The sequence below is a fragment of the Cyprinodon variegatus genome, unplaced genomic scaffold, assembly GCF_000732505.1.
Source record: "Cyprinodon variegatus isolate N-32 unplaced genomic scaffold, C_variegatus-1.0 Scaffold656, whole genome shotgun sequence".
NCBI classification, from domain to species: domain Eukaryota; kingdom Metazoa; phylum Chordata; class Actinopteri; order Cyprinodontiformes; family Cyprinodontidae; genus Cyprinodon; species Cyprinodon variegatus.
The window spans coordinates 157,086-159,992 of NW_015151109.1; the positions used below are offsets into that span (position 1 = coordinate 157,086).

The 2,907-nt window shown below is 41.5% G+C and overlaps 1 protein-coding gene across 1 annotated transcript in view; it reads left to right on the top strand.

Annotated features, from left to right (window-relative positions):
- Positions 1–2,907, top strand: part of LOC107096877 (anoctamin-3-like) — a 99,577-nt gene that overhangs the window by 10,280 nt on the left and 86,390 nt on the right. The gene's annotated exons all lie outside the window — the stretch shown is intronic.

Here is a 2,907-nt window from a genome sequence, read left to right on the forward strand (position 1 = left end):
CAGTAATCCATCTCTGATCAGAAGTTGGAGGAGAAGCAAAGAGGTGAGTAGTAACTGGTGGAGCTGCAGGGACCCAGAATCCAGGTGGGCGGGAACTGTCTCTACAAGTATGCAAGTAATAGACAAGCTCTGCAATGGCCTAGGGTCCTGAGTTGAAGGGGAGGGTACAGTTGTTAAAATAATAGTGATGGTGGACAGTGTTACCAGAAATAAAGAAAACACATCAGTAAGACTTATGGCACATCCTCATAATCCAACTCCCATGGCTCTGTCATAATTCTCCCCCTTTGGGACTTTGAGTCTTTAGTTTTCACTATTTAAGTTATTCTGTTTTGTGAATCTTTAGTTCATTTTCCATTTTCTGTTATATTTAAGCCAGTCTTTAGTTGCTCTCTGTCGCCCCCTTGTGCCTGTCTCCTTTCCCCTAGCTCCCTTCTAGTCTCTTCCATCCACACCTGCTCCCTATCAGCTGATTACTCCAGTCTTTGTTCAGTCTCCCATATATACTCCCCCTATGTGCTTGTTCCTTGTTGATTGTCAGTTGCTTCCTCCTCTCTGGCTTTCCACGTGAGTTTTCCCTGATGTTTGCTGTTTTCCTTTGGTTCTCAGTGTTTTTGTGCTTTGGATGTTTGCGTCAGTTTGCATTAAATCTACAAAAACTCCTCTCTGCTTTTGGGGCCTCAAGCAACCCCACCCTGTTTTTGACGGAGCCTTTCTAGAGAAGCTCCACTTTGGCATAACTGAAGCGGCAGATTGCAATAGCATACGACAAACTGAGGGCAGTGAAATGACCGATGACCTAGCAAATCCCCCTCAAGTGAACGGGAGCCCTCTTGAGCCTCAGTTTTCCCTCCTGCCAGGGGCCCCCCATACTTTGTAGAGCTCTGGGTGAAAGGTGTAAACAGGCAGCTATTGGTCATGCACTCCACAAATCACTCTTGAAGTAAGTCTTAAGAAGACTTTTTTTTTTTTTTTGCATTTTCCCTAGCAGCATGTAATGGAAACAAAATATTATTTGATTGAAATCTTGAGGTGGTAGCCTCATATTATGGGGCTGATTTGTTCTTCAAGGTCAGGTCAGTTGGCAGGAGAAAAAACTGAGTTAATTATGGGGATATAATTTCAAAAAAAGCTAAACACTGAACTTTGTTTCCAAGTTTGAAGACGTTTCTCTTCACATCCAGGAAGATTTTTCAATTTAAAATGTCAGCAATAGCGTCGAGTTCCAGGCTCTTATACAGCAGCCCTGGGCTTTAGTAGCTCATATTATGGGCTACTGTATAAGAGCCTCGAACTCAACGCTTTTTCTGACCATTTGAATTGTAAAAAGCTTCCTGGATGGGAAGCGAAACGGCTTCTTGATATAAAACCTTCTAAAATCTGTTGCCAAAGGTAAAGCGGTTCTCCTGCCAGCAGGACCACAACCCTTAACATAAAACCAGAGCTGCAATGAATAGCTATAGACCAAAGCTCAGTGATTAATTAATTTAGGACTGATGCCCATCAATCCTCTCTTTCTACTGAGGTGTTTTGCAATAAGGTTTTAGAGACGAGCCAAACGAAATAACAGCTGTAAATACAATAAAAGGTTTATTGGCCGATGAGGTTGAATGCAGAAACACCTCTCAGATATTTATAAGTAAACAATGTGTCTTGCACATTTAAATTTACAGCAAGCAAACAGCTTGGTTAGTCATTTTCTTCCACCAGGTGGCAGTATAGTATATGTCTAAAGCCTCCCTCCAGTTGAAATTTCTGCCATCTGACCTACATCTTGCAACTAAGAGCCATGAAAGGCAAGGGTACCATTTAAATAGGACTAGCCCTGCTGTGGAAGAGCTGTTAATTTATTTATTGAGCTCCCAGTGAGGACCCGAATGCATTTACGTGCTTGTTTGACTGATATTTCATTGGGGTTGGCATGCACAGCCCTTATACCGGCCCCCTTTAAACATCAGAGCTGCAGGAGGTGTAGAGGCATGCTGTGCTGCAAGAAAGCAGATGGTATTTGGATCTGTGACAGATGCCAGACTTACTCTTCTGAATCCCCCCCACAGAAAGAGATTGATAAACAAAAATGATTCCCCCTATCAAGCTGTAAATGTTGCAAAGACAGGGCAGTTTATGTAGAAACAATATGAACAATACAACCATGCGTTTCCCTTGGGTCTCAGATCTGGATCTGCAATTAACTTTGCTGCTGATTCTAATATAAATCCAGTGACCTACAGACCTGATGCGGTCATCATCTGCTGAATTATCCCACAGCGTGTCAGGCTACTGGTCGGATAATAAAACACTGCCAATCCTAAATTAAAAGAGACATAAACGACAACAGATGCTAGATTAATCACCATCAATAAACCTGTGAGATAAACAATGCATTTTAAGCAGCCAATGAAATACAATCACAAAGCAAAATATAATCAAATGATGCTTGTGTTTGCTCTGCATAATTGACCTGATAATTAGTGGCTGAGGAGGTTTTAATCTACACTGCTGAAACCTTAAAGGTTTAAACTGCCTGCTCAGCTTCTGTTTTCATGACTGAATCTCTATTTATTGTCGAACAAGGGAAGCCCTGCCTCCGAGGCGGCGATGTGTCAGCAGTGAGTGAATCCTGCAGCTGAACTAAGGAGTTTCATTATCGATTGTTTGGAGGTTTTCTTACAACCACATATTAAATGCCTGACAAAGTAAATAGATCCTCTTTGAAAGAAAAAAGTCAATTATTTGTATTTCTCTTTTATTTATTTGTTATTTTTGTTACAGCCAAGTGAACCCCGTGGCTGAAGGTTAGAAACTCATTAAGAATGAAGCTAAAGGCTGATTATTGTAGAATTATTCAAGCAGCGCCTTGCTCAGAGTTTCTATTCCTCTGCAGGTTTTTGGGTCGTCTTTGCAAAT